Source organism: Corvus kubaryi, unplaced genomic scaffold (assembly GCF_017639235.1).
Source record: "Corvus kubaryi isolate FWS band 111438036 unplaced genomic scaffold, C.kubaryi_AGA036_p1.0 136, whole genome shotgun sequence".
Classification (NCBI taxonomy): domain Eukaryota; kingdom Metazoa; phylum Chordata; class Aves; order Passeriformes; family Corvidae; genus Corvus; species Corvus kubaryi.
In genome coordinates, this window is record NW_024580670.1 from 3347911 (window position 1) to 3360545 (window position 12635).

At 43.5% G+C, this 12635-nt stretch overlaps 1 long non-coding RNA gene across 1 annotated transcript in view; it reads right to left on the reverse strand.

Annotated features, from left to right (window-relative positions):
* Positions 1 to 8546, reverse strand: part of LOC121657765 — a 112794-nt gene extending 104248 nt beyond the window's left edge. Inside the window, exon 1 of the long non-coding RNA XR_006013711.1 lies at positions 8400 to 8546. This is a non-coding gene — a long non-coding RNA (uncharacterized LOC121657765). The remainder of the gene's footprint in view (positions 1 to 8399) is intronic.
* Positions 8547 to 12635: the final 4089 nt, after the last annotated feature.

Consider the following 12635-nt stretch of genomic DNA (forward strand, 5'->3'; position numbering starts at 1 on the left):
ATAGACTCCCTAAAACCTTCAGCAGAAGTTTTGGATTACACTCTATTGATTCCACCAATGATTCACAGTCTACAGATTAAAAAAGGCTTCTCCCATTGCCAGGCTCAAACAGGAACAGTAAAGCTCCTCAGAGAAGAGATGAGCGGGGGCAATAAACAGGCAACAAATGAATCAAATCTTGGCTCACAAAGTTGCCCCAGAGAGGGGAAAATACCTGCTGAGACAACTGAAAAGTAACTCTATTTCTAAGGTAGCACATCGTATATGGCAGAGGATCCACCAGCGCAGCTAAATAATCAGCTGGACAAGGTAGAAACATCCAGGACAGCTGAAACTACATGTTGGGAATACCCTGAATTAATAAAAGCAAGCAGCAGACCTTCTGTATTTTATTTTTTGTGGTTACATTTGACAGTCCTACAGGAAGCAGAAAAATAAGGATAGATAACGATGCCTAGAAACTTCCTGGCAGGGAATGCAGTACCAAGGGAACAGGGAAAGGCTGGCCTTGGAGCAGCACCAGGTGAGCCCAGGGCCTGGCAGCAGCCCCAGCCCAGCTCCCAGTGCCACACTCACACTGCTGCACATCGGATTGTTCTGGAAACAAGGAGCAGGGGCTCCTCCTCTCCCACACACTCTGCCAGCAATCCTCTTCCCAGCAAAAACACAACCTGGTAACACCCCAGCTGGCAGCTGTGCCAGCAGATACCAAAACTGCCTTTCCCCTGGGAAATATGCCCTCTAACAGGGGCCAACACCACCATGTGCTTCACCTGCTTTCCCAATTTCAGCTCAGAGTCACACTTCCCTTTATAGCATCACATTTTAATTGGTTCTTGGCTCCTTTTCCTGTTGGAAACGGTTGCCACCATTTCCTCACACGTTGAGATACACAGGCAGGAGCTTTGTGCCTTCATCCTCTTTTCCTTCTTTAAATCCTTGTGTTAAGCAAGCAACTCAGTAAAAGAATCAAAGTTCTCATTCTGTGCAGTGAAATTTTTCATTTGTCTTTCTATTCCTCATCATTCATTAATGATGCACAAATTCTTTGCTTTTCTTAATCCTTTACCCTTCTCATCCTTTATACTTTGCCATGAACATGGACTTCTGTGTTACGAATTCTTCAAAGACATCATTCCTCTTTGCATTGATATGCACTGAAATAATCTTTGCAATCTATGATCAAAGACTTGCTCTATCTGGCTGCATTCATTTCCTTTCCTTACCCTTCCTAGTCAGACATCTTTATTCCTATTTAGTTTTGCTGCCAAACAAAGCTGTCAAATCTGGAAGCCAAGGCCACCCCGAATCACGTTGGTCCTGTCCTTTATCTGGATTTCCTTTCACATTCCCGTTAATGCTTGGGCAGAGCTTCCCCCACACAACCCCCAAACTCAAATCCCTCCTCAAAACTCTTCTGCCAGGGAAGGTGATGTTCAGATGCTGAAATTTCTCAGCATACCCAGTATTGCACTGGTGCTTCTTCTCCAGATTTCTAATCAGGGAATTTTGTCCCATAGGTATTTTCCTTTTGGTGGTAATCGAAGGAAAGCCAGAGCACAAATTAACCCTTGGATTAATACATAGAGGTTCAATTATTCCAGACAAGGACTACAGAAAATAATTCTCTGTTGGGATTTTTAGCCAGTAAAATACTGAATTTTCTTTGCAGGACTTTAACCCATACACATTCTTTTCCAGTTTTTAATATTTATGTTCTTCTGTCATTTAATTCTGAGTAGTTTCCCTCTCTTCTTTATTTCCTGAGCCTTCTGTTTTACAAAGCTGAAGCTCCCACATCCCCCACAATTGCCTCAACGTTCATGAATTAACCTTGGATGCTGAACTTCGTCAAAACTGCTTCCTGAACCCAAGTTTTCACTCAGGAATGTGCATCTGTGCTCAGAAATATTTTTCAGCTCTTCCAGGTTATATTATCCAGCCATTTGATTTCAGGGAGGAGGCTCCTGTAGTACTTAGATGCCTTCTGTATCAATTTATCTGGTTTAAACAGGGGCTTTGGGGTTTTTTGGTTGGTTTTGGAGGCTTTTTGTTGGTAGGACGTTTGGGCTGGTACTGACATACAGATTTACAGGTAAACAGCACCATAATGAATGTACCAACATAAATAATTCATTCATAAATAAGGTGGAAGTGCTAAATAAACAATATTAACTTGCAATTTACAACTGTTTTTTAAAGTCCATATATGAAGGGCGCATATTTAATGAATGTCAGGATGCATTATTAAATATCTCAGGGACACCAAAACAAAATATGCCCGAAGAATGAACAGGAACACCAATGGAAACCTGTATCCACATGCTTTCAGCCCAAAAACATGAACCACAGAACTTGTCAATCATGTTCACAACACTGGGAGACACAAGTCCTTTGAAGATTTTTCCATCAGTAACTGGCAGGTTGAGCTTCTAATTTTAGCAGCATTTATTCTACTTTGTTTACTGTTTTGTTGGGTTTAATGTGCTTTCCCACATTCAGCAACAGAGCAGCAGTGAGCAGTAGCTACACTGATATATCTATTTATCTGTGTACTATCCCAATGTATATATATGATATATACACTGCTCTCAGGCACCTGAACCTGCCCTTGAATGCCAGTGAAATGCTATTTCATCCCCAAAAACAAGGGAGAAGCAGCCACAGCACTTATTTACACTTAAATACAGTGCTTATTTACACTTAAATACAGTGCTTATTTACACATATGTAGTACTTATTTACACGCTGGCAGTGAAAGCCACTGAGTAGAAAGTGAGGTAAAATGCTTTGATAAATTTAAGCTACTGCAGGTAGCATTTGTGCAGATTTTATTGGTGTTCCCAGTTCTGCAGACACCTTGCAAATAGCAAGATATTAAGTCTGGCAAGATGACTTTGAAGTGCTGGCCCTGCTGTAGAGGGTCAGGAGTGTGTTGGAGACACCACAGAGATGCTTCACACTGAACAGGAGGAAAACTGATCAATTGTGGGTTGCTGCTGTGAGTCAGCACCTTCTACCAAAATAAGTCCCAGGATCAATATCCCTGGATATTATCCTCGTGCTCATTCAGCTCTTTAAAAACAAAAAGAATCACAAATATATGGGGCAGAATTCTCTCTGTCTGATACAATGCTCTGCATGATCACAATCTAACCCACCTGAGCAAGGCAGAACATGAACAGCCTCCATAAAGTGTAATTTTAGCTTTAAAACTCTAGCATAACACAGAAGGAATTTTATATCCTCAAGAGCATTAAAAAAAAAAAAAAAAGGCAAATAACTCCTGCAGAGGGGTTAGAAACACATACTGTAGGATTAGAGCACCGAAAGGACTGATTATAAAGTGGACTAATTACAAAGTGGAGAGCAAGAGAATTTAAAATATCAGTATTTGGGGTTAGCAGTCCACAAGGCATATCACGCCCTTGGCCGAGCAAGTTAACTGCAGTGAGAGCACTCCACAGGCTTTTATGGCAAAATTACCTCCCAAAAAAAAGACAAACTCAAGTAGCTGTCATTGATGTTGAGCCAAAAAAGCTTTCTGGCTTTAGTGCTCCTCTCTGCGAGGTCAGAGGTGGCCACAGGACCTTTATTATTGCTCAGAGTTCATTTGACATGAATCATACATGAATGCAATCCAACAAGCTAATTAAAGACATAAAGCTTCTCTTGGATTGGATTAAGGGTTGTCATTTTTTTTCCTTTCCCCTAGGAGGATAACATTTTACAGCCCAGTGAAGTTACATATTTTCACAAGACAATCCAGAACAAAAAAAAAGGCAACAAAGAAATACATGCCTTACCAAAAGCCAATAAAAATGAGACAGATTAGCTTTCAATCACACTGAAACAGGTCAGAGAAGTAAATCTAACTTTGCAGAGCTATAAAGAAAAGATCCATCTTTGTCTCTGTGGTTTAAATAAAAGTTTGACAAGAAAGTTAATAATATGAAAGGGAAGGAAGGATTTATAAAAATCTTTTTTGCAGAGGTAAATAATTGAAACAAGGCACAGAGCTCAGAAATTATTGTAGCTCCAATTCAGCACAAAAAAAGCCCTGCTGAATTCAGCACAGTGTGCAGAACGTCAGGGAAAGCCAATGCTTCACAAAGCCAGCTCGCATAAGGAGAACGCAAATTTGGAAGTTTCACTGTTACAAAAATTAGCCAAAATTTTACCAAGTGAAACACCTTCAAAAAGGGGAATAAACACCAGACTGAGCCCAAAGTCCCTCTGCAAACTGTGCCCTCCTTGCCTGCTCTGGAGCATCCAAACTGACCAACACTTCATAATCCACTCAAACCCCACTCCCCCCTCACAACAGGCCCACGACAGAAGGGCTCTGGTGAGGAAGAGCCAAGCAATGCTCAGAGCTAAAACCTCTCCTAAAAGCTCCTGGCACACATCCTAAAGAACAAAGTTTCTAAGGAAATCACCACAGCTTCAAAAATAAAGCAAGTTTCCCTCAGCTATAACTCAGATTGTTCCTTTTCTCCTGCAATTGTGGTGCAGAAGGGTTTCTCCCTGACTCTGTTACAGAAGCAATTTCCATAAAAACCTTTCAAAAGAGGTGTTCTCTCACCTTAAGCCCAAACCGTTCAACACTTCTTTGCAAGACATGAAAAAAAAAAGAAACCTCTATCAGGAGCTCACTTAGCTCACACACTCAGGAGTTAAATGAACTGTTCAGAGAAGGAATTATCCTCCCTGGACAGCCTGGTGGAGGCTTTGAAGTTGGGAAAGCAACTCGTTTCTGAACACCAGCTGGACTTTTTTTAGCTAGCAAATTTGCTGCTAATTCAGTAGTTCAAGGCAACAGCGAGAGTTTCCCATTTCTTGATTTCCCTTTGGCACATCACAATTTTTTCCACTCATGTGCTGAGGGTCTGCAGTTCATTGCTGTGCCCACATGGGAATGTGGTGAGGCTCACTGGGGGGAGCCAGAGGTTCTGTCTCCTTCTGGACTGGTTTAAAGAGATCAAATTGACTCCTTTGATGCTAAATTTTTACCTACATTGCCATCTCTACCTGTGCACAGCCCTAACTTTGCAGCAGGGTGAGGAATAGATGCACCACTCAGCTGGGAGTGGCTATTAAATCTCTCCAGCTTCTGCTCTTGCAGCTTTATTCCCCCACCTTGATAACTGAGTCTTATTTCCCAAAGCTGCTTAGGGCAGCATCCAAGTCCCCAGAATCCTAAATTGCTGCTCAGAAATGAGTGCAGATTATTTGGTCTGTCTGCTTCCCAGCTTCAGAATGCTAAACAAAGATGTAAAGCACTCCTCGCCTTCATGTTGCCTCTTAGCCAAGATTGTAATTTCAAATATCTGATTATATTCCTCCCCTGACGAGTTCAAAGGAAACAAAAGGCAGCAACTAAGATGCAGGATTTAATTGCGGGAGGAAAAAAGGCTCTGAAGAGGTTTCATGTGACAGAATCAGCAACAAGTGTCATCTGCTATTAAATAAATTGTCACATCATGGATTGTGTGCAAATGAGAAGGAGTAACTCCCACAACAAGAGAGATCTAGAACGTGATCTAAGGAATGGAAACACACACAAAAGTGAGTGAAACCCTGGGTATTCAGAGCTGAGCAAACAGGTAAAGAGGGGAGGGAAACATCTGTTTGGAAAGCTGTTTGGGTCCAAATCACCAGGAAAAACACTGAGCTTTGCTACTGCTAAAGCCTGCTTTAGAACACCAATTTCTCCTTAAAATGCATATTTCTTTCCAAACTGATATCTAGGATTATGTTTAGTTTTACCAGGACTACTGTTACTATGGAAGACTGATCCAGTTAGAGGAAATAATATTTCAATAATAGCACTGGTTTACTTTAATCTTGATAGCAAACATATTCCAAACACTGCTACTGAATCAAAAGTGGGTGATGGAGGCCGTTTTAAACACATGAGAAAGGTACTCTAGATCAGGAGAGATACAGCCTGACTGCAGAGGGCACCAGGAACGCAACGAGACTAATCAGAGATTTGCAAACATGACATGATGGAAGATTAAAAACATTATGGGCTGTGTGCCCTGAAGAGCAGACAAGTCATGGGGGACCTCAAAGTCTTCACTCACACAGAGCAGAATATCATCTTTTTCCATACCTAGGACAGATCAGACAAGTCACTCCGTTTTCCTGACTAATTACAAGAAGAAACATGCAGGGTACATGTCAGGAAAACCTTTCTACCAGCAGGGATGAGGAGACAGAATAGATTAGCTGAGCATCTCTCTACCATTGGAGATCTTTCAGAACACATCAAATAAATATCTGTCAGGATTAATATACAGCTGATCCTGCCCTGGGGCTGATGGATGAGTTACATGACCTCTCCAGCATCCTTCCAGGTTATTCCACTGAGTTTCTCTTTTAACAGTTGTTCACAAAATCAGGAGCTGGATTGGATAACTGAAAACAATTTCCTCAGGAGCACATGAGTAGTACAAGATAAATCTCCTTTTCAGGGAGCACAGAGCTGTTTGTTTCCCTGCTGTTGCAATCACCATCTTTAAGCAGCTGGGAACACACAAAGTTGGGGTAATTTCCATTATCCAGTTCAGAAGTCAGTTCCAAAAAGTGGTAAATTAACTGCACTGCAATTGTGCTAAGGAACATTTCAGCAAAGATACATCTGTTAAAAGCACCCTTGAAAGGCAGAGACCTTTAAATCTTTAAAGTTGTCCCTTTGAAAGACTTAATTTTTGCAGAAGTGATAAAGGTTTAACTAACATAGCTTGATATCCAGCCTGGGAGGAATTGGGGAAACAAATAGAGTTTAAACACCATTTTTGAGAATTAAAATGTAAGATCTCCTCCAAGTCATTCACTGGCAAGGCTCCCAAATCATTCTTGCTTAATATAGAATATGTCAAGTTGGAAGGGACCCATTAGGATCAATTAACTTACTAGCTAAGTAAGTTAATTCTCACCTTTAATGCAGCCAGATGGTTCTCAGCAACCAGATGACTGAAAAAATGGAATATTTGGCCTTTCTGAGATCAATTTCAGAGCTGTAAGACAACATAATATCTTTTAAATAAAGATGATCTCCACTTGCAGGAGTCATTTGTCAAAGAAAAGTATTTTACAAAGTGCTGGTGATGACTTTAAAGAATCCATTCTCTAATGATTCTTGTCCTGTGCATAGAACTGACCACCTGAGTCCTGAACATCTCCAACCTGAACTCCCTCAGTAAATCTCTCAGACATTGGAAAGGAATGGGGTTTTAAGTTTCCTAAATCAATGGCCTCTGTGACCATTGATATATTCCATTTTGTACACCATCAAGATAATTGAGTTTTGTTTGTTAATTGGGGCTAAAATTGACCTACAGCACAGGAAATGGAAGTGGTGCCCAGGCTCCAGAGGCACGTACGGCACGAAAGGAGATTTCTTCATCCAGCGAGACACCTCTGCACCACCTCTGCCCTCAAGCAGAAATACAACAGAGCTGAACTGTCTGCAGGCTTTCAGAGCTCCTGACTGACAAGCAGGAGATGAAAAGCTGCCAGCATCACTCCCTGCTCGGGTCAGGACGAGGCCCTGCCTCCGAGCCCACGGACCGCGCTCCGTTCCCTCGGCATCGCTCCGTTGCTCTCTGAACCTATTTACAGCACCATCCGTTTTGATCACACAGGCCATTAATCTGGAGCCCATGCAAATTAAATTAAAGCCTCAGCTTTCATCAAAGCCATCCTGGTTTGTGTTGCAGGATGCACAGTTTGATCCTGTGGTAGCTCCAGCCTTGAATCCCTAACGCCACTCTGCCACGAGCGGTACCTGGTGCTGCTCACCCGTTTGCAGGCAGCTCCTGAAGCATCACAAAAGAGAATTATTGCACTTTTTTTGGTCTTGGTTGCTACTCCTTGAATCATGTGAAAGAGGGAGTGGGAGATCCCCTGTGCCCTGGGAGTTTTGGAGCAAACCTCTGGAAAAGGAGGTTGGGGGATGCACACAGAGGGGGAACAGCAGGAAGGCACTGCAGCACAGCAGAGATGGAAAGGTTCTGCTTGTTTGCTCATCACCTCTGCCAAAGACTCTTCTAGAAGCCAAGGAAATCTCTGACTATGAAAACATATTCCCAGAGGAAAACAAACCTAAACATTTTTATAGAAGCAAACTTGGTCTGTTGGGGAAGTCCCCATTGGGACTTCACACCCTCCTCATTTCCTCTCCCCAGGCCAACAGTCTCTGTTGGTGAGGAGTAACGGCCATGAAAGAATCAAAAACCAATCCGTTTCTTCATGATTACTTGAAATCTTTGCAAAACCAACTTCTTCTTCTCCCCCAGTAAAGTTATTATAAAAACCCAGTGTCAGTAGCTGTTCCAAGAATCAGCAGAAGCGGCAGAGGCAAAAGGTCATGCAAAAAGCTCAGGTCTTACCTCATTATGAGAAACTGCACCGTGAGAAGCATTGGTCAGTGTTGCACAGGGACAGTGACAGCAGTAGGTACAAATCCTGTCCCAAATCCCAGTTTTACACCATATTTTAGCCTGTTTTCCTCACCAGAAGGGAATGGTCACATAAGCTGCTTTCCAGAGCAGCTTGTTGACTAACAGCTGGTTGAGGATAAGGTGATGCTGGGCAGTGGCTTTACAACTTCACCTTGGGCTGCAGATTTCATCTTAGCAACGAATCCCTTCTGGAAAAGTAACAATTTTACCTCCACTAGTTCACTTAGCTCACTAAACTGTATTTTTCATCCTTTATCTCCAAGAGAAGAAAAAAAAAAAGTCACAAAATTCAATACATTACACTACCCAAGTACTTTAGAAGCATAATGCAAACTCACACATCCCAAGTTTCGTTCTAGTCAGGGTTTTCAGAGTGGCACAGCACTGTTTTATGCAGCTCATGGCCCAAACTGGTGCTTTTGAAGTTACTCTAGCTTATCAGTTAAATATGCATTGATTTTTTTTTTATGATTTATTCTTTAAAGAGATGTATTATTAATTAGGCAACAGAACAGAGCAGCTTCCCTGGAATTATTCCAGTCTGTGACCGAAAAACATATGCAAGGTGCCATCCAGAATAAAAACTCCCTGGTAGCTCAAGTGAGGATTTCACACAGCAAGCTCAACATCCAGCCCTTCAAATATAATGGATTAGGGTACAACTTCTCTTTCCAGTTTATGCTGGTCACGGTAGCCAATTCAGAGGAAAGATTCTGGACAGGGGACTCTCTACTTTGTCTCTACAAATTAAAAGTAGCACAGGGACTGCTTGTGGGGGTGCCCAAATAAATTCAATCCCCATCTTCTCACATCCAAAACTCAGATTTCCCTTGATGGACTCATGGCCTGCAGTGAAGATGCCAAGTCCCAGCTGACATCACCACACAGCAGAGTAACAATGCTACTGGAAGCACCAAGTCCGTGATCCAAGCCCCTTCAAAGACCAAATGAGTCAGGTGCCCAGACTCAGGATGAAACCGGTCAAATTATCCCCCTTAGGCTTTTCTTTAGAGAGTTGAGCTCTTAAAACCCATCTGTTGTTGTTTCACAAAATTAGGGATTTTTATCCCCCAATTTACCCCCCACATCAGACACCTGTGGTGCAGAGCAGGGAGTGCTCCAGATAAAAACTTCCCTGCACAAACCTCAGACTTGCGTTTCCAGCTGGCCAACCCCCAGAGCACCCAGATGGGCTCCACAAGCACTCTTGGATGTCACATCTCTCTGACAGGTGTTGGAAGTAATTCAGCAAAGCTGCATTAATGCAACTTTAAAGCAAGAGGCCTCCAGGCTAAAGAAAAAAATAATCCATGGGGAATCATAGACAAGCTGACGTGGCTCTTCTGTTGGGCTGGTCATTTCACCTTCCTTCCTTCCTTCCTCTTTGCTTTTCCCTTGCAGAGGGACTCAGGCATTAGGCTGAGTGCTGAACTGTCGCTTCAGATTTTCAGCCTTAAGAGATGAATTCCCCTCCTGACTCGAGCCGTGCCTGCACTCACCCCCTGCAATTGTGTGTGTGTAGTTAATCATATGCAGCTACACTGAACCTGATTGTTAAAAGGCTGAGTAAATATAACTACACCCTCGTTATCTTGTTTAAAGGTAGGAAGATTAATTTGAATTCTGACTGGAAATACTGATTCAATGAATAAGCCTGAAATGTAGCGGTTTTCAATTACACTAAGAAATTGGTCTTTTGAATTTTCAAATTATGCAAGGCAAAGCAAGTTCACCTTAATCTATACGTGGGGATATATTTGCCGTCTTCACGGTGCTGCATGTCAGTGTGTAAGAGCTAAAAGGCAGTGAAAAATCCTAACGTTGGCTGTTGGTGCCCTCCAGGGGCCTGGCTGGGTATAAATTTCAGCCAAAACATAATTTTTGAACATTCAACATATACAATAAATATTGTATATTATTACCCTGCTTTAAAAGGGGGTGAGGGCCATTTTTCATGCTACCCTCAGCAGGCAGTTGCTCTCCACAGTCCCACAGACACTGGGATGCTCGATCAAACAGGGGCAAGGGAGGGATGCATCAATGTTTGACTCTTCCCAGCTTCCCTGCCTGGATTCTCATAAATTCCAATAAAAAACCTGAAGGACAAATAGAGGTGGGGAGAACTCAATCTTGTAACTTCCATCCACGGTGTGAATTCTAGCCAAGTCCATTTTCATTGCAGGCTTACTCCAGGTTTACAAAAAAACGGTACCCTCTAGTGGTTTTACACCCTCTGGAACAAGACAGAAAGCATTCCTCTGCCTCACAGATTGCAGGTGACTCCTCAGAGCAGGGACTATTTTTATTTTCCCTTGCCATCCCATACTAGCTGCCACAAGACCAGACCACAGAGAGGAAAAGGAAAGCAAACCAACCAACCACCAGTGTCCAAAAGCAGTCCGCACAAGCCCAGAAGATAATCTGTGTATAACACACCTCCAGCACAGAGCTGCCTGATCCCAGGTTTTTCTGGAATTAATGGAGCTCTTCCTGCCAGTGCACAGGACTCAACAACTGCAGAGAGCGTGGCTGGGAGGAGGTGTCTTATCAGGGCACAGCTCTGTTAGAATTCCTCCCCCTAAACATTCCTATACCTCAGGAAAGCACCATGACAAAATAAGGCTGGAATTATTGTCCAGTCTCACCTGCAAGAGTGGCCACAACTTTACAGATACTTCTTCTTCCAAATTAAAACTCAAAACTTTTGGTGTACTAGAGGTGTCCTCTAATCCGCATCTCCCTTCTTCACCTCACCGCATAAATCATTCAATAAAAGTTGTGGCTGTGGGAAGCTTCTCTTCCATTGAGGTAGGAATGGCACTACTCTGTTTCAGGGGTTGAGTTTTCAGTATCTGCTCACAGTTTTCAGCCCACTATGCATAAATATTTAAATGAATATTTAAATTTCCTGCCAGGCCTCAGTAGGCAGGACTGCACTGGATGCCCAGCAGGGCACTACATGCTCAGCTCTGAGCCCTGTGCTTTCTCCTCCACAAAGTCCACCATCAAGGAGCTCCAGAAAAGTCCAGACCAGGTGCTGCTGACCAAATGCACCTGTGGGATATTTGAAGGTGGTGAAAATTCCAGAGCTGAAGCTGCTGAGGGATGTTCTACCATGCACAAGGTGCACAAGTCAGCTTCTGATAGACCTGCTGAAAGAGTTAGCATCTCCCTCCCCCTACTCCCTGCACAAAGCTCTCTGGTCACGTCAAGAAACGAGACTTCAGAGACGAGGAAAATCCAAAAAGTCTCTGATGTAATTAATATCAGATAATTGTCCTGAGTCTTCTTCCATCTGCCAGTTACAAGTACAAATTGAGTCTGGGGAGCTACTACAGATCATCTTTATGCAATTACGATTTGCGATGAACTACCCAGCTCCAGCAGCTCTCCCCAAGCTCCAGCACGATCCTAAATGGAAACCCCGGAGCAGCAGCGACACAGAGTCAATCCCAGTGCTTCACATGCCCACAAGGCAGAGCCGCACTCCTGCATTGCTGCTGGGTGGGACCGCTCAGCTCACGGCTGAAAAACCACTGCCGAAATCGGAATGGCAGGGAATTAGCAACACGTGCTCTCTCCCATCACTTGGGTTTGTTCCCCTTAAATCACTCCCGAGCCGTGCTCGCTCTCTCTCTCTGTTTCCAGGGGTTATTTGGGGGCAGCTGCAGACTGACCAGGAGCTTGGCTCCCAGCAGTGCCACAGTGCTGGTGGTGCTGCCTGGCACGCGTGGGGGTCACACTGAGCCAGGTCCAAACAGCCAAAATTTGACACTGAGCAGTCAGAAATCTGAATGAGCACCAGTTCAGCCTCAACAGCAGCACAGCTCCATCCTGTTAGCCCCCGGACAGACTGTCAGACATCAGGATCTCACTGGAGAGGAACAGCAGCTAATAAAGCAGCCAACACACCGAAGCATCGGGGCTCTGGCCCATGGGGACCCTCAGACCTCGGGCTGTACGAGCTTCTCCTTGGGAATGCGACAGGAAGGAAAACTATCCCCTACCAATCCTGCCCCATCCAAGCCCTTTTCACTCACATTCAGTCAGTACGGGGATTCTGGAACAACAGTTTCGATTATATTCCATGTTTTCTGCTAGCTGGAGCAGGAAGGAAAACGGAGTGTGTTTATTTTGAGCACCTGCAGAGCCGTGCAGGGGCAG